This window comes from Macaca mulatta, chromosome 14, assembly GCF_049350105.2.
Source record: "Macaca mulatta isolate MMU2019108-1 chromosome 14, T2T-MMU8v2.0, whole genome shotgun sequence".
NCBI classification, from domain to species: domain Eukaryota; kingdom Metazoa; phylum Chordata; class Mammalia; order Primates; family Cercopithecidae; genus Macaca; species Macaca mulatta.
This window is the reverse complement of record NC_133419.1, coordinates 54,674,258-54,692,285: the sequence shown is the minus strand read 5'-3', so window position 1 is coordinate 54,692,285 and position 18,028 is coordinate 54,674,258. Positions and strand designations below refer to the sequence as shown.

The 18,028-nt window shown below is 41.5% G+C and overlaps 1 non-coding gene across 5 annotated transcripts in view; it reads right to left on the bottom strand.

The window, feature by feature from the left end:
* LOC705269 (uncharacterized) overlaps positions 1 to 18,028 on the bottom strand; it is a 44,091-nt gene that overhangs the window by 12,122 nt on the left and 13,941 nt on the right. The window contains exons 3-5 of one of the 5 annotated variants that reach the window (XR_013404007.1): positions 8,923 to 8,991; positions 6,061 to 6,231; positions 5,238 to 5,304 (exon numbers count right to left, since the gene is read on the bottom strand). The exons of 1 other annotated variant lie outside the window; for it this stretch is intronic. This is a non-coding gene — a transcript (uncharacterized LOC705269). Of the gene's footprint in view, positions 1 to 5,237; positions 5,305 to 6,060; positions 6,232 to 8,922; positions 8,992 to 11,114; positions 11,199 to 18,028 lie in introns of all 5 variants that reach the window. 3 more of the 5 variants (XR_013404009.1, XR_013404008.1, XR_013404006.1) reach the window with 3 other exon arrangements.

Here is an 18,028-nt window from a genome sequence, read left to right as displayed (position 1 = left end):
TTAGTGGGTATGGTACAGTAGATTTCAGAAGATCTTAAACCCCTGGCTGGGTGCCTTTATGCTGTGCAAAAATTGCAGAGCGTAAGCAAGAGCGAGAGCAAGAAAATGAGAAGGAGGAAGAGAAAGATTAAAAGCCAAGGACAAAAACAGGCATGGGAGATGGGGGTGGGGAACAGATGGATCCAGAAGGCCAACTTCAGAAATTGATAAATCAATTGTGGTCACACCATGCTTCAATTCAGAGAGTTTTAAACCTTCCCCCTAACTCCACCCATCAAATCCTGCTCCTAAAAAGCCTTGTTCCTTTTGATCAAAGGAATAATATACTGACAAGTAACAATATACATGGCCTATTATTTTTATTTTTCATTTATTATTATTTTTTAGAGACAGCATCTTTCTCTGTTACTCAGGTTGGAGTGCAATGGCATGTTCATAGTTCACTATAGCTTCAAACTTTCGGGCTCAAGGGATCCTCCTTCCTCAGCCGCCTGAGTAGCTAGGACCACAGGTATGCACCACCACACCCAAACTAAGAATATGGCTTAAAAAACAAAAAAAGAAAAAACAAAAACAAAACAAACAAAAAAATACCTCTCTGCTGTGGTCTGAAAGCTTGTGTCTCCCCTAATTCATATGTTGAAATTCTAACCCCCAAGGTGATCGTATTAAGAAATGGGGGCCCTTAGTGGGAGGTAATTAAATCCTAAGGACAGAACCCTCATCAATGGGATTAGTTCCCTTATGAAAGAGGCCCGAGGTGCTTGTTTGCTCCTTCTACCATGTGAGGGTACATCAAGAAGGCACTATTTATGTATCAGAACAAGGGCCCTCATCAGACACTGAATCTGTCGGGTTTTTTGTTTGTTTTTTTTTTTTTGAGCTGGAGTCTCACTCTGTAGCCCGGGCTGGAGTGCAGTGGTATGATCTTGGCTCACTGCAACCTCTACCTCCCATGTTCAAGCAATTCTCCTGCCTCAGCCTTCTGGGCAGTTGCATTACAGGCACCCACCACCATGCCCAGCTAATTTTTTTGTATTTTTAGTAGAGAGAGGGTTTCACCATGTTGGCCAGGTCTCAATTCTTGACCTCAAGTGATCCACCCACCTCGGCCTCCCAAAGTGCTGGGATATAGGCGTGAGCTGCACGCCCAGCCTGTTGGTGTTTTGATTTTGGATTTTCCAGCTTCCAAAACTGTCAAAAATAAATTACTGTACTTTAAAAGCTACCTGTTTTATGGTATTTTGTTATAGCAGCCTGCACAGACTAATGCACTTTCAAACCAATCCTTTATAACAGAGACTAGACTAGCAGGTAGAGTGATATATTGATATATGAAATTTAGCTTGACTTTAATTAAAAATTTTTAATTTGGCATAATAATCTCCCAAGGGAGATAATTAGGAAGAAATGGCACTGATTAGACAAAAGTAGTACACAATTTTTTTCCTCATTGACTAAAGATGTTTGCCATTTCCATTTGTCCAACTGCTACAGATAGATGCACAGAAAGATAAACTGCTAATAGGCACCAGGAGAAGAGTAAGAACAGCAGTTCATCAAAAAAAAAAAAAAAAAAAAAAAAAAAAAAGCCCATTATCCAATTCATGTGCAATTTCTCCCAGGACTTACATAGCTGAGACCTCAGGGAAGAAAGGAGACAAAGGAAGAACACACTAGGTGAGTGGCACCATCGAGTAGGATGTGGAACAGACATCATGAGCCTGGGCATTAATCAGTATGTGTCAGAACAGAAAGCTATATTTAAAAAAATAAATTTTATTAAATAAAGCTGTATTTTTGAAATTTGAATTTTCCTTTTTTTGTTGTTGAACTTCCTTTTGGAATCCATTACATTTTAATAAAACTTACTTTGAAAAAAATCTCAGATACACTATAGGTAAATAAATGTTGTTATTTACAAAGATGGGCCAGGGAGAAATGTGAGACAGTATAACTTGGGGCCAGGCACAGAGTTATTCATTTATTCAATAAATATTTACTGAATGCCTACTATGTGCCAGGCATTATGCTAAGATGCTGGGGATATATCTACTAATGAAGAAGGAAGAAATTGTCTCTGCCTACATGTAACTAAAAGTCCTTGGGAGAAGAAAGATAGTGAAAAATAAATCCAAATGTGATGTGTTATGAAAGAGGAAGTACAAAGTGCCATGACTATGAGTGGAAAGAGCAGTAAAAAGTGAGCAGAGGAGCAGCTCTCAGTCAAAAGAAATCAAAAGCTAAGATAAAAATCAGAAACACTCAGGATGGGTGGGAATAGATGGAAATCCATAAAGTCAAAGAGATTTGAGTAGCTTGACTTCAAATAGGTTGAATATTTCAGTAAGGTAAGGACTTTATTCTTTTTCTTTCTGGGCCTTTGTCCAGAGAGAGTGGGAAAATTTTGAAAGATTTGGTCTGAATCCAGGTTTTAAAAATTATTTTTATGGATTGATTAATATTGTTATACACAACAGGGCTACAGAATGTAGGAGATGGGGTAACTGTCCCCAGAGAGGTCATAGTCTTGTTGGAGAGACAATGTATAAACATAGAAAAAAATAAAAGAGGTCTCTTAGGAGACTATAAATGAATAAAGCCTTAATGAAGGCAGAGAAAGAAGTTTCTATGGGCAGAAATAATAAGGAATGATGTCTTGCTAGAGATGTCCTACTTTAGAACTTATTGGTGAATTATGACATTCTAAGACAGGCCTAAGTGTACAAGACTTAGATCTAAAATTAGGCATTAGAAACTGCCTCCCTGTTTGGACTGGCTGATGGGAGGGGGAGGTTCAGCAATACAGGGGAGATTCAGTAGCCAAAGATGGGTTCATCTATAACTATGATGAGATAAAGAGTTGACACCAAGCTTATACATTCTAGTGTCTAGAAGGGGGGTTTTTCTGTATTTGTCTGTTCTCACACTGCTATAAAGATACTACCTGAGACTAAGTAATTTATAAAGAAAATAGGTTAATTGACTCACAGTTCTACTTGGCTGGCGAGGCTTCAGGAGACTTACAATCATGGTGGAAGGTGAAGAAAAAGCAAGGACCTTCTTTACATGGCAGCAAGAGAGAGACGGGTAAGCAGGGGAAATGCCAGATGCTTATAGAACCATCAGATCTTGTGAGAACTCATTCACTATCACAAGAACAGCATCGGGGGAACCACCCCCATGATCCAATCACCTCCCACCAGGTCCCTCCCTTGACACATGGGGATTATGGGGATTACAATTCAAGATGAGATTTGTGTGGGAACACAAAGCCTCCATATCATTCCGCCCCTGGCCCCTCCCAAGTCTTTTTCTCACATTTCAAAACATAATCATGTCTTCCCAACAGTACCTCAAAGTCTTAACTCATTCCAGCATTAAACCAAAAGTCCAAGTTCAAAGTCCCATCTGAGACAAGGCATGCCACTCCTGCCTAGTAGCCTATAAAATCAAAAGCAAGTTAATTACTTCCAAGATACTATGGGGGTATAGGCATTGGATAAATGCTTCCATTTCAAATAGGAGAAATTGGCCAAAACAAAGGGGTTACAGGCCCCATGCAAGTCTGAAAACCAGCAGGGCAGTCATTAAATCTTTAAGCTCCAAAAGGATGTCCTGTGACTCCATGTCTCACATCCAGGTCATGCTGATGAAAAAGGTGGGCTCCCATGGCCTTGGGCAGCCCTACCCTTGTGGCTTTGCAGGGTATAGCCCCCGCCCTAGCTGCTTTCATGGCTGGCATTGAGTGTCTGCGGCTTTTCCAGGCTAATGGTGCAACCTGTCTGGAGGATGGTGGCCCTCTTCTCACAGCTCCATTAGACAGTGCCCTAGCGGGAACTCTACATGAGAAATCCAACTTCACATTTCCCTTCTGCACTGCGCTAGCAGAGGTTCTCTGTGAGAGCTCTGCTCCTGCAGAAGATTTCTGCGGGACATTTGGGCATTTCCATGTATCCTCTGAAATCTAGGCAGAGGTTCCCAAACCTCACTTGTTTTCTGTGCACCCGAAGGCCCAACACCACATGGAAGCTGCCAAGACTTGGCGCTTGCACCCTCTGAAGCCACGACCCAAGCTGTACCTTGGCCCCTTTCAGCCACAGCTAGGATGCAGGGTGCCAAGTCCCAAGCCTACATAGAGCAGCAGTGGGGCCTGGCCCACAAAACCATTTTTTCCTCCTAGGCCTCCAGGTCTGTGATGGGAGGGGCTGCCATGAAGGTCTCTGACATGTCCTGGAGACATTTGCCCCATCATCCTGGCTATTAACATTTGGCTTCTGGTTACTCATGCAAATTTCTGCAGCTGGCTTGAATTCCTCCCCATAAATGGTTTTTTCTTTTCTACTACATGGTCAGGCTGCAAATTTTCCACATTTTTACACTCTGTTGCCCTTTTCTTTTTTTTGAGATGGAGTCTCACTCTGTCACCCAAGCTAGAGTGCAGTGGCATGATCTCAGCTCACTGCAACCTCCACCTCCTGGGTTCAAGTGATTCACCTGAGCCTCCAGAGTAGTAGCTGGGATTACAGGCACCCACCACCATGCCTGGCTAATTTTTGTATTTTTCATAGAGACAGGGTTTCGCCATGTTGGCCAGGCTGGTCTCAAACCCCTGACCTCAAGTGATCTGCCTGCCTTGGCCTCCCAAAGTGCTGGGATTATAGGCGTGATCCTCTTTTAAAAATAAGTTCCAATTTCAAATTATCTCTTTGTGAATGTATAAGACTGAACACTTTCAAAATCAACCAGGTCACCTCTTGAATGCTTTGCTACTTAGAAATGTCTTCTGCCAGATGTCTTACATCATCTCTCTCAAGTTCAAAGTTTCACAGATCTCTAAGGCAGTGGCAAAATGCCAGCAGTCTCTTTGCTAAAGCATAGGAGGAGTGACCCTTTGCTCCAGTTCCCAAGAAGTTCCTCATCGCCATCTGAGACCACCTCAGCCTGGACTTCATTGTCCACATCATTATCAGTATTTTGGTCAAAACCATTCAACAAGTCTCTAGGAAGTTTCAAACTTTCTTACATCTTCCTGTCTTCCTTTGAGCCCTCCAAACTGTTCCAACATCTGCCTGTTACCCAGTCCCAAAGTCGCTTCCAAATTTTCAAGTATCTTTATAGCAGTACCCCAAACTCTTGGTACCAATTCACTGTATTAGTCTGTTCTCTCACACTGCTATAAAGAATATTACCCAAGACTGGGTAATTTATAAAGGAAAAAGGTTTAATTGACTCACAGTTCCACATGGCTGGGGAGGCCTCAGGACTTATAATCATGGTGGAAGGTGAAGAGAAAACAAGGACCTTCTTCGCATAGCAGCAGGAGAGAGAATAGTGAGCAGGGGAAATGCCAGATGTTTATAAAACCATCAGATCTCTTGAGAACTTCCTCATGATCACAAGAACAGCATGGGGAAGACTGCCCCCATGATCCAATCACCTCCCATTGGGTTCCTCCCTTGACATGTGGGGATTATGGGGATTATAATTCAAGATGAGATTTAGGTGGGAACACAAAGCCTAACCATATCACTTGGATTCCAGAATGTTGGGATGAAAACTTCCCTTTCAGCAGAAGGCATATAGGAATGAGTTGACCTTGATACAATGATCAAGACAAGAAAGCTATTCTGGGCCAGTGGAACAGGGAAGATACACATTTAGTCTCACTCAAAGGGAAGATAAGAAAATCTACTAAAATAAGCTTCTATCAGGGATCTGAGGTGCAACTGTGCCAATATATAGGACATAGTATATCAACATGTATAGGAGATGAGCCAGATAAACTGGAGCAGGTAGAAACGGGAGACATGAAACTTCACCTCCTTTGGCTTTCAGCTTATTAGTATTATGCAGCTGGACTAGATAAACTCTTACATTCTTTCCAATTCCAACATTATATTTATAAGGTGGAGGAAGACATTTTAATAATATTATAAAGTGTCTACTATGTGCCAGGTACTTTCATACACTATCTCACATTATCCTCACAACTTCGTGAGGTTAAGTATTACTCTATCCTAATAGTATGGCTAAGGTTTAGAGGCATTAATAACTTACCCATGATTACATAGCTAGTAAATGGATAAGCCAAAATTCAAACACAAATTTGTCTGATACCTAAATCCTTAATCTTTCCAATCACGATGGTGTTTTCTAAGATGTGATAAGAAATAATGCGGAGGAAATTTCCGTTTCAGCCAGTGGTTGAGTGAAGGCAACGAGTAGCATCTGGCGGAAAAAGGGAATCATGCAAGGATGAGTCTTTACTTACATACATAAAGGTTCTTAGTAAATATTAATACAAGTTCATAAATAGTATTGTGTTTGTGGCATTGCATTTGAGGGAGGCACTGGTAAATGCTGGGTATTCTAAATATGAATAAAATGTTATCTCTGTTTTAAAAGAAGTCTCAATCTAATATAATCAATTCTACTAACCAATTCTATAGTACAATATTTGATCTGAACAAAATGTTTTGAGAGCTGTAGACCGACGCTCAATCCCTTTCTAATCTGCAGAAGCTGGAAAGCTAACAAGTGACATTTACCAGAATCCCTTTCAGTTAGCATTCCTGCCATGATTTGGTTCAATACATCCTGTGAGAAATGAATTCAGAACCGAGTCATGTCAGGAGAGAGGAAAGATGCATGGACTCTAATTTCCTATGTGGATTGGCAGAGGTGATTTGTATAATTCTGGAGCAAGTAGTTTCCTATAAGAGCAGCAGCAGAAGAGGTAGTAAGTTGTGTGGAGAGCAAAAATGGCAGCAGAATCCTACAGCAATGGTGGCAGGAGCTATTCTTTTCTCTTTCTTTCGAGACAGGGTTTCACTCTGTGGCTCAGGCTGGAGTACAGTATTACAATCATGGTGCACTGTAACTTCAACCTCCCAGGCTCAAGTGGTCCTTACACCTCAGCCACGGGAGTAGCTTGGACGACAGGTGTGCCCCAACACTCCTGCCTTTTTTTTTCTTTTTTTTTTTTTAGAGATGGGGTTTCACTATGTTGCCCAGACTGGTCTCAAACTCCTGTGCTCAAGCGGTCCTCCTGCCTCAGCCTCCCAAAGTTTTGGGATTACAGGTGTAAGCCACTGTGCCAGTCCAGTGGGAGATTTTCTAATCATGGTAGAGAGTTGTGAGTGGTGGAAGTTTTTCCAAGGAGTTGGACCTACAGCTTTGCTCCTCTAGTCCTTTCAGTAGTTTTGTACAAACTCAATTCCTTGCTTTAAATCCCTGTATGCTTAAACTTGACCAGATTCTCTGTTATGCAACTGAACATGGATTGATGCAGAAATAAGAAAAGCTGTAAGCTATGAACTTTCCAGTTGTATCTGAAGGCAGTGAGGAGCTTGTTACTATTAGAGAAAACTTGGCCAGGTATGGTGGCTCACGCCTGTAATCCCAGCACTTTGGGAGGCCAAGCAGGTGGACTATATGAGGTCAGGAGTTTAAGACCAGCCTGACCAACATGGCAAAACCCCATCTCTACTAAAAATACAAAAATTAGCTGGGCATGGTGGCGGGCGCCTGTAATCCCAGCTACTTGGGAGGCTGAGGCAGGAGAATCGCTTGAACCTGGGAGGAGGAGGTTGCAGTGAGCTGGGATCACACCATTGCACTCCAGCCTGGGTGACAAGAGCAAAACTCCATCTCCAAATAAATAAATAAATAAATATATATATATATATATATATATATATATATATATATATAAAGGATCATCTCTGGTCACCTGGAATGAAGTGTTTATTAAAGTCAAGGCTTTGGGGCTGGGTGAAGTGGTTCACATCTGTAGTCCAGGGCTTTGGGAAGCTGAGGTGGGAGAAGTACTTGAGGCCAGGAGTTTGAGACCATCTTGGGCAACATAGTGAGACCCCTATCTGCACAAAAAAATAATAATAGGCCTGGTGTGGTGGCTCATGCCTGCAATCCCAGCATTTTGGGAGGCCGAGACAGGTGGATTGCTTGAGACCAGGAGTTCAAGACCAGCTGGCCAACATGGTGAAACCCCATCTCTACTGAAAATACAAAAATTAGCTGGGCATGGTGGCATGCGCCTGTAATTCCAGCTGCTTGGGAGGTTGAGGCAGGAAAATTGCTTGAACCCAGAAGGCAGAGGTTGCAGTGAGCTGAGATTGTGCCAATGCATTCCAGTCTGGGCGACAGAGCAAGACTCTGTCTCAAAACAATAATAATAATAAAATTCAGGTGTGGTGGCATGTGCCTATAGTCTTAGCTACCTAGGAGGCTGAGGTAAGAGAATCGCTTAAGCACAGGACATGAAGGCTGCAGTGAGCTATGACCACACCAGTGCTCTCTAGCCTGGGTGACAGAGCAAGACTATATCTGAAAAAAACAAAAAACAATTTTTTTTTTTAACATTTGAAAAGGAAAAGGCAAGGTTTTGGTGGACCAACTGGCTGCTGGGAGGGACTATTATGGAGGGTACAAGGAATATAAGGGCAGGGGTTGTGCTGCTTGCTTCTAACTATGCTAGAAAAGTTGAAGAAAATTATAGGCCCAAGATTTCAAATTTTTAACTCAGCACTTCAGAAAACCAGGGATTTTCCATGATTGCCCTAAAAAATCCCTTAAAGCCACAAGTCTAAAACACCAAAAATTAGAAGCAGAATCTGATTCAGTAGAATGCTGAATTATGACCAAAGTAGAATTAATGATTTTACTTGATCTCTGATGTGGAAGTTAGGGCAGTGACTGAAAAAGAGTAGGACTATGAAAATGGTATCCTATGCTCCCCAAATCTATTGAATGTCCCATGCCTACAGAAGCAGCCTGTTTACTCCTCTGATGAGGCTGGTCTTGCCTTTGTTGAAAACTGTATTAGTCCATTCTCATGCTGCTATAACGACATACCCGAGACTAGGTAATTTATAAAGAAAAGAGGTTTAATTGACTCACAGTTCTGCAGGGCTGGGGACCTCTCAGGAAACTTACAGTCATGGTGGAAGGGGAAGCAAACACATCCTTCTTCACAGGCAGCAGGAGACAGAAGAATGAGAGCCAAGTGAAAGGAGAAGCCCCTTATAAAACCATCCGATCTCATGAGAATTTACTATCACAAGAACAGCATGGAGGAAACTGCCCCCATGATTCAATTATCTCCAACTGGTCCCTACAATTCAAGATGAGATATGGGTGGGGACACAGAAAAGCCATATCAAAAACCATATTGTTATCCTTCAGTAATCAGTCTCCAAGAAGGCCCCAGTGATCTCCACTTTCTAGTATTAAATGCCCTTATGTAGCCTCCTCCAATACTCAATGGCGTTGACCTGTGTAACCTATAGAGTACTGCAGACATGATGTTGTATGACTTCTGAGGCTAGGTCATAAAAGATACTGTCATTTCTGCCTTAGATCTAGAGAAAGCCAGATGCCATGTTGTAAAGACACTACAGACAAGTTCAAATGGCATGGAACTGAGGCCTGCTACCAAGACCCAGCACAAACTTGCCAAGTATGTGAGTGAACCATATTGAAAGCAGATCCTCCAACCCCAGTCAAGCCCCAGGTGACATCTTTACACCAATGTTATGAGATAACCTGAGCCAGAATCACCCACCTAGGCCAATTCTAGATTCCTGACCTAAAGAAACTGTGAGATGTTGCTTGTTATTTTCAGTTGCTAAATTTTGGGTAACGTGTCACACAATAATAGATAATAAAGGTCTCATCTTGCACAGGGATGGCAATTTTCCTCTTCTATATCCTATCTCCTATAACTAACTCCAGACCTGTACATTGAGTCAGATCCTCACATGCTGTAAGGCAGAGGTGCCCAGCCTGTTAGGACCAGGCTGCATAGCAGGAGGTGAGTGGCAGGTGAGTGAGGGAAGCTTCATCTGTATTTATAGCCATTCCCCATTGCTTGTATGACCGCCTGAACTCTGCCTCCTGTCAGATGAGCAGTGGCATTAGATTCTCACAGGAGCACAAACCCTATTGTGAACTGTACATGCGAGGGATCTAGGTTCCATGCTCCTTATGAGAATCTAATGCCTGATGATCTGTCGCTGTCTAACATCACCCCCAGATGGGACCATCTAGTTGTAAGAAAACAAGCTCAGGGATTCCACTGATTCTACATTATGGTGAGTTGTATAATTATTGCCTTATATATTACAATGTAATAATAATAGAAATAAAGTGTACAATAAATGTAATGAGCTTGAATCATCCCACCCCCACCCCTCCCCACCAACCCCCCAAACTGGTCCATGGAACCAGTCCCTGGTGCCAAATATGTTGGGGACTGCTGCTGTAAAGGATCAACAATAAAGTAAGTTTGGGAAGAGAAGGATTACATGCCAAAAGAATGGCAAGATTTTGCTAAACTGTATTGGCAAAAAGCTGGAGAATATATGTAGAAATACACTCTTGAAGATGCAAGATCAAGGAAAAAGGAACATAATTTTAGATTGGGCTGAATGTATTGATATGAGAACATTTATCTAAGATTCTGGTACTAGTTCAGGTAGCTTTAAGTGTTCTGGTTATGCTTAGTTGATTAATTAAAAACTAGACTCAACTGGTGACTGAAACCAAATAGGATTGAGTTGGCAATAATTTTTTTTGTTAAGACAGTCTCATTCTGTCACCCAGGTTGGAGTGCAGTGGCCGGTCTCAGTTTACTGCAACCTCTGCCTCTTGGGTTTGAGCGATTCTCCTGCCTCAGCCTCCCAAGCAGCTGGGATTACAGACATGCACCACTACACTCAGCTAATTTCTGTATTTTTAGTGGAGATGGGGTTTCTCCATGTTGTCCAGACTGGTCTCAAACTCTAAACCTCAGGTGATCTGCCCGCCTCGACCTCCCAAAGTGCTGGATTATAGGCATGAGCCACTGCACCTGGCATGCCCCAATAAATTTTGTTTTAACTTTTATTTTAGATCCGGGGTACATGTGAGGTTTGTTATATAGGTACACTCATGTCACGGGTTTGTTGTTCAGATTATTTTGTCACCCGGATACTAAGCAAATAGTTATTTTTTCTGCTCATCTCCCTCCTGCCACCTTCCATCCTCAAGTAGGCCCCAGTGTCTGTTGTTCCTCTCTGTGTGTCCATGTGTTCTCATCATTTAGCTCTCACCTGTAAGTGGGAACATGCAGTATTTGGTTTTCTGTTCCTGCATTAGTTTACTAAGAATAATGGCCACCAGCTCCATCCATGTTCCTGCAAAAGACATGATCTCATTCTTTTTATGGCCACATACTATTCCATGGTGTATATGTACCACATTTTCTTTATCCAGTCTGTCATTGATGGGCATTTAGGTTGATTCCATGTCTTTGCTATTGTGAACAGTGCTGCAATGAATATTTGTGTGTATGTGTCTTTTGTTTGCCAGCAGGGAAGGAATGCTTTGCAAAGTTAGGATGTTGCCCTACAGCAGAGATTAGCAAATTATAGTCTGAGGGCAAATATGGCCTAAATCCTAGTTTTGGACAGTTTTTAAGAATTTTTTTTACACTTTTTAAGGGTTGCAACAATAACAACAAAAAAGGATACATGACAGACATCAATCACATGTGGTCTTTAAAGCTTGGAATATGTATTATCTGGTCCTTTACAGAAAAAAGTATGCCAACTCCTGTGCTACAGCAATGTGCTGTGAACCAGCAACCAACATAAAGCGCTGTTTTTCCCTTATCTATATCTGCTGGGAAACCCAGGCTTGAGACAAACACCGCCCACTATGATACCCACTGATGCACTCACAAAATGTTTCGCTTTCTATTTTCACAACTTTGAGCTTTGCCTATGTAGAACTCTTTATCCAAGGGAGACATGTGCTACCCAGAAAATCCAAGAATGGTTCCTCTTAACTGGAAGTTTGTTAACCAGCTGCAGATGCTGGCAATATGAAGATGGAATAGATAATGAAGGATGTTGTAGTTTACAAGACCAGTTGTAGAAATAAAGATGTAGTAGCTACCCATCTACTTTATTCTATCTATATAGGTTAAGCATTCCCACTGACTTGTTTTCGCTCCTCATTTATATGAAGTGTATTTGTTATTTAGCCAATGGTATTGTACTTACGTTTATTAATTTTGATAATTATACTATAATTATGTAAGACGTTGACATTAGGGGACGCTATGTGAAGGTATTTGTACTTTTCGGCAAGTCTAACTTTATTCATTTGAGATGGAATCTTGCTCCGTCTCCCAGGCTGGAGTGCAATGTTGTGGTCTCGGCTCACGGCAACCTCTGCCTCCTGGATTCAAGCAATTATCCTGCCTCAGCCTCCTGAGTAGCTGGGAGTAGCCCGTCTCCACACTTGGCTAATTTTTCTATTTTTAGTAGAGATGGGGTTTTGCCATGTTGGCCAGGTTGGTCTCAAACTCCTGACCTCAGGTGATCCGCCCGCCTCGGCCTCCCAAAGTGCTAAGATTACAGGCGTGAGCCACCACACCCAGCCAGTCTACCTTTATTTCAAAATAAAAAGTTTAGGCTGGGCATGGTAGCTCACACCTACAATCATAGCACTTTGGGAGGCCAAGGTGGGAGGGCTGCTTGAAGCCAGGAGTTCATGACTGACCAGTCTTGAACACAGTGAGACCCCATCATACTGAGACCCCATCTCTATTAAATATATATATATATATATAAAGTTTTAAAATAAGCACAATTATGCAAACATAAATATGCAATTTAGAAACACATGAAGTGATGAAATTTTTGATGCAATGTGGCAATAAAAAATAAGATGCACTAAAATAATGTTTGCTCCTTTTTTAGATGCAAATGACATTAAATAAATCTTACAAATTACACCACAGTTAATACCAGGAAATTTTCTTTATAACATTTTAAAAATACATATGTATTTAAAAATAGAGACAGGGTCTCACTGTGTTGCCCAAGCTAGTCTTAAACTTCTGGGCTCAAGCAATCCTACTGCCTCAGCTTCCCAAAGTGCTGGGATTACAGGTGTAAGTCGCTGTGCCCAGCCATGGACTTTTCTTCTATCACTTCTTTAATATTTCCTCCCTAAAATTATCTCATGTCTCTCTCTTTAGAACTATGAGATACTGGAATCCCTGCATTTGTTTTACATGTCTCTGAAATCACTCTCCACGATTATCTTTGTTCTTTTGGAGTAACTCTTTAGCTTACTGTTCCAGTTTTGCTAGCTTGCTCTTCATTGAAGAAGTCCATTCACTCTTTAGTCCACCTTTTACTTTTTAAATTATATTGTATTATATTGTATTTATTTTTTGGAGACAAGGTCTCGCTCTATGTCCAGGCTGGAGTGCAATGGCATGATCTCAGCTCACTGCAACCTCTGCCTCCTGGGCTGAAGCCATCCTCCCACCTCAGCCTCCTGAGTAGCTGGGACTGCAGGTGTGTACCACTACCCCCAGCTAATTTTTGTTATTTTTTGTGGAGATGAGGTTTCGCCATGTTTCCCAGGCTGGTCTCAAACTCATGAGCTCAAGTGATCCGCCCACCTTGGCCTCCCAAAATGTTGGGATTACAGACATGAGCCACCACGGGGGCATAATTTTTTTTAAATGGTAACAACCTATTTAACTGGTTCTTTTTCATCATTACAATAGTCTCTCCTATTCCTCTGGGGATATTCTGTATACAAACTAAATTTTAAAAAAATATGTGAGGTGCTTAGAAGAATGCCTGACACCACACCAGGATGCACTAATTATTAATAATTATCATTTCAAAGATCCTCCTCTGTTTACTCCGATAACTACTTGCTTTTTGTTTGTTGACTGGTGTCATGCTTTCATGGTACTGGTCTTCTTTGGGCATTTGGTTGTTCCTTTTTTTTGTTTTTGGAGATGAAGTCTTGCTCTGTCACCCAGGCTGGAGTGCAGTGGCACCATCTCAGCTCACTGCAAGCTCTGCCTCCCAGGTTCACACCATTCTCCTGCCTCAGCCTTCCGAGTAGCTGGGACTACAGGCGCCTGCCACCACACCCGGCTAATTTTTTGTATTTTTAGTAGAGATGGGGTTTCACCATGTTAGCCAGGATGGTCTCAATCTCCTGACCTTGTGATCCACCCGCCTCGGCCTCCCAAAGTGCTGGGATTACAGGTGTGAGCCACCGCACCTGGCTAATTGTTCCTTATTTTGTTCTCATCTTGTTATTTCCTGTTCTCTGTGTATGATGCCACTTCTGTTTATCATAGTTTGCTCTAGTGATTGTGAGCGAAGGATAAAATGTAATCCTGGACAGGGTATGCCAGTAGCTAACATTCTGAGTGTGAAATGAGGCTTCCTTTCCTGGACACAGTGTAGCCATTGGGGTACTGCCTGGCTTATTGGCCCCAAGTTTCCAAAGTCACTGTACTAGGGGCAAATGCCATTCTGGGGTACCCTTGGCTTTGAAGAATGAATGAGGGAAGGAGCCAACCCAACCAGAGGCTTCAAAGTCCATTCCCCAAAAGTTATCCTTTATAGTTGTTCTAGGACACTATGCCATCTCCACCCCTGCCTCCTACTCCCCTACTCCATCTATCACTTCTGAGCCTGAATTATTACTCTGCCAATTTGATCCCATCTCCCTTCTTTCAGAGACTCCTCAAAATTCCAAGTCTGCTGGTAATTTGGGCTCTGATAATCTTTAATAATCTTGAGCAGGCTGAACGTGGTGGCTCAAATCTATAATTCCAGCATTGTAGGAGGCCGAGGCAGGATTCCTTGAGGCCAGAAATTCAAGATGAGCCTGGGCAAAATAGCAAGACCCTATCTCTACAAAAAATTGATAATTAGCTGAGCATCGTGATGTGCACGTATAGTCCTACTCGGGGGCTGAGGTGGGAGGATTACTTGAGGCCAAGAGTTTGAGGTGGCAGTGAGCTATGAAGGCATCATTGCACTCCAGCCTGGAGTGAGATCCTGTCTCTTAAAAAAAGAGGAGAGCTTTCGAAAAAAAAAAAAAACAAAAAAAATAGTGCCTTGGTCACCTGATAAATTCAGATTCATGGTTTAAGACTCAAATACAGCATTTCTCTCTATGAATTTGTCTTTGACTCACACTTCCTTCATCATGTTTCTCTGAACTTACATAGGTCCTTGCATAAATCTTTATTGTTATTTACAAATGTATGTCCCTGTACCCCATTAAACTGTGAATAAATTAACAAATGAAAGAAATGCTCTCCATAGGTCTATTAGTAATACTAGCATATCCACCAGATTATTTTCTTCAGACAGTGTTGTTGAGACGTAACTTCTACTTTGTGTGCTTTTAAAAATATGAACTAAAACTTGGAATTTATTATCACAAACCAAGAATGAAAAATATTTAACTATCCCTATCTATTAAGAAAATTGATTAGGATGAACAATCCTAGGAAAAAGTTGGAATGAAGGTAACTTACGCTACAACAGAAAACAAACTTTTTTTTTTCTTTTGAGATGGAGTCTTGCTTTGTTGCCCAGGCTGCAGTACAGTGGTGTCATCTCTGCTCACTGCAACCTCTGCCTCCCGGGTTCAAGCAATTCTCCTGCCTCAGTCTCCTGAGTAGCTGGGATTACAAGCGCGCAGCACCACACCTGGCTAATTTTTGTATTTTTAGTAGAGATGGGGTTTCACCATGTTGGTCAGGCTGGTCTTGAACTCCTGACCTCGTGATCTGCCTGCCTCGGCGTCCCAAAGTGCTGGGATTACAAGTATGAGCCACCGTGCCCCGCCAAACATTTTTAATGCTTTAGAAAAATTCATCTCTAGGCAAGTTTATGCTAACCATAAACATAAAATAATATAAAATAAATATATATACAATTCTATGTATTCACTGAGAGAAGAGTAGTGTAAGTGGAAACACTGTGTGCTTTGTAGTCAGACAGATGTAACCTGGAATCTCAGGTTTGCTACTCATTAGCTTTGTAAAACTGGATAAGCAACTTGAGCACCCTGATCCTGAGGGAGACGCCTTCTAAAGTGGCTCACTGTCATTTCTGCCTCCTGGTATTCATGCCCTTGTGTAATACCTTCCCCTTGAATATGGGCTGGACCTAGTGACTTGCTTTTAATGAATAGAATATAACAAAAGTGGTGGGATGTCACCTCCAAAACTAGGTTACAAAAAATTATGACTTTGGTCTTACTGGTGCTTTCTCACTTGCTCACTTCGATGAAGCCTGCTGGAATGTTGTGAGCTGCCCTGTAGAGGTCCACGTGTCAAGGAACTTCCAACAGCCTGCAAAAAACTGAATCCTGCCAACAGGAGTAAGCTTGGAAGTGGATCCTTCCCTAGTGGAGTCTTTTCATTTATTTATTTATTTTTATTTTTTGAGACAGAGTCTCGCTCTGTCACCCAGGCTGGAGTGCAGTGGCGCGATCATGGCTCACTGCAAGCTCCACCTCCCGGGTTCACGCCATTCTCCTGCCTCAGCCTCCCAAGTAGCTGGGACTACAGGCCCCCGCCACCATGCCCGGCTAATATCTTGTATTTTTAGTAGAGACGGGGCTTTACCGTGTTGGCCAGGATGATCTCGATCTCCTGACCTCGTGATCCGCCCGCCTCGGCCTCCCAAAGTGCTGGGATTACAGGCATAAGCCACCGTGCCCGGCTCTAGTGGAGTCTTGAAATGACTGCAGCTCTTGCTAACACCTGCATTGCAGCCAGTGACAGACTCTGAAGCTAAGCTCCACCTGATTCCTGACATTTAGAAACTGAGGTAATAAATGTTGACGTTTTAAGCCACTACGTTTTGGAGCAATTTATTAAGCAATAGGTAACTAACACATAGCCTTAGTTTCTTCATCTCTAAAATGGGGTTGATAGCTTACCTCACAGAGTTGTTATCATGATTAAATGAAATACATATATAAAGCATCTGGCATCCAATATGTGATCAAAAAAAAAAAAACAAAAACAAAAAATGGTAAATATTATTAAGTCTACCAAAAATTTCTACCAGGCAATATTGTGTTATAACATTGTTAGTCTTAAAATAATGATTTTAAATAATGCTGTAACATTTTATATAGGGATTTTACATGTATTACATTATTTGATTCTCAGAGCAGGGCCGTAAAACACAGAATAACATATTATTCCTCTTAAAAGAGATGAAGAAACTGAGGGTCAGAGAATTCAAGTGACTTGAACAAGGGTCCACACGAGAAAGTGTCAGAGCTCAGAGTCAAACCTAGTCCTTTTCCCACCACTAACATATCGATACTAAACATCTATTAATGAACTATTAGGCAACAGGCATTATTCTAGGCCCTGAGAATACAGAGGTGGATAAGTAAGTCAAGGTTCCTGCCCTCACAGATCTTACATCCCCTGTTCTACTCTATAAAATTGGAAATAACAATTTAAACTTTTCATTAAACATTTCTTTAGTCTGAATTAGCATGTTTTAAAATATTTTATGACTTGGAAATGCTACATTAACTTTGTCCAGATTCCTAAGTCCATTTCACTGGCAGTGATGTAATACAAGGCAGAGGCATGGTTGTATGTTTCAGTGTTTGACTGGCTAACTACCAAGTAAATGCTCCATACATACACCAAACAATTGTTCATTGATGTTCACAATAGAGTTTGTGTCTTGAACTTCAAGCCTTAACAAAGGTTTGATAAGCACTATTTATCTCCCATGTTCTTGCATAAAGTTTAGTTGGTGAAATTCTGCCTTTTTTCCTAGAGTACAAAATTAAGCAGAAATAGAATAGGTAGAGTTCAGGGGTGCTGCACTATTTAGGAATTGCTGGAATTACTTGATGCATACAGGAAAAATGTGAGAACTTCATAACTGGCAGTCAGTCTATTGTGAAAATATTATTGTAGTGGGACTCCAAACAGACTAGAGTTCTATATTATATTTGACTGGATACTGAGGCCTGAGAGCAGCTCATTTTCTAAAATAAGTACACAGTATGACTGTCAGAAATGGTTTTTTTTTTTTTTTTTTGCCCCCAAAGTCTTTTTCTGAAAAGGAATGTTGGCTAGTTCTTCAACATAAATGAGATTAAAAAAGAAAATGAAAAGGGATGTCGGCTTAGTTCCTGATGACAG